Source organism: Typha angustifolia, chromosome 1 (genome assembly GCF_048772165.1).
Source record: "Typha angustifolia cultivar Huaian chromosome 1, ASM4877216v1, whole genome shotgun sequence".
NCBI classification, from domain to species: domain Eukaryota; kingdom Viridiplantae; phylum Streptophyta; class Magnoliopsida; order Poales; family Typhaceae; genus Typha; species Typha angustifolia.
This window is the reverse complement of record NC_133239.1, coordinates 4,661,042-4,662,432: the sequence shown is the minus strand read 5'-3', so window position 1 is coordinate 4,662,432 and position 1,391 is coordinate 4,661,042.

Sequence of the window (1,391 nt, the reverse complement as noted above, 5' to 3'; positions counted from 1 at the left end):
TACTGTCTGTCTGAAACCTTCCTTGCTAATTCCAGCAGCTACAGTTATCTGTTCACATAGGTCTGTGTGGAGGTTGTAAGTTGTTGATCCAACTTCTACACTCCAGCTGTTAGACAAACCAAAAGGTGTGTATAATAGCCTATTAGGTAATGAATTATGTTCCAAAATAATAGTTGTCCCTTTACAACAGTCTACATCCTAATTTGTTAAAACGTCTACATTGAGTCCCATATTTTTCAACTTTATTCACCAATTGAAACATTTGGACTCCATTCATAATCAACAAAACTTGCATCATTGTGTTTTCATGAATTAGATTTTTACCTCGATTAATACATAATACTTTTCATTTATTGTACTTTTATCCTTGCTATGTAAGACATTCATTGTGTACTATAATTAAATATTTTAGTCTGTTTTGATGAGGAGTTGGCGCAGCATATTTTATGAACAAGTTTCCATGTCTCTTGTACCAGCGAGGATTCACACCCATATCAAGCATATGATTAACTTTATGTACTATTTTATAGGAAATGCTATCTTATCAAATGAGGCTTAAATTTATTTCATTTTCCTATAGTTTTATTTGTATCATTTACCCTCTTCTGGTGTAGATTAAAATGCAATTGTTATTTTTTTTTTACATCATATTTTATCGAGCTACAAGTTGAATTTGAATATTCATAGATATAAAGTTGTATAGTATTTAATAAGTTTTTCAACATATTTGAAATAATATCTATCAGATTTAGTTCCAAAGATATGATAAATATATTAACTAGATGTATGTTTGTCTTATTTTGTCACATGAAATTTAATTAGTATTATTGTAGATGCGTTAGAAAAGCTTATCAAATTCTTTACAACTTTGTCTCTAACGAGTATCTTTAAATTTTGCATATAGTTTAGTCAACTATGATGAAAAAATAACGGTTTTAGTTTGGATATAATTATAACAGGGTAAAATAAAAGAAATAAAACTATAAGGGTAAATAAATTTAGACCAAACTATTAGGGATAAAATATAATTCCTCTAGAAAAATTAAAATAAGAGTAAAATGGTTCTTGTAACATTTATAATTAATTAATTAGTCAAGTGACAACCACATTACTTTTTTTATAGAATAGTTAAGGGTTAAATATATTTTAGTTCTTGTATTTATGTCTAAAATTATTTTATTCTCATGTATTTTAAAAAGTTTTAAATTAGTTTCTATACTTGTAACTAAAGTGAGACTGTTAATTTTTCTGTCAAACTTAATTGAGCGTGTTCAAATAACGTTTAATATAAATTGGCGGGTGGAATTCCCTCATTTTCTTATATTTTTTAACACAAATATAATTTTCTTTTTATATAAGTCATTTTCTCTTTTTTCTTGAATAGTTCCTAC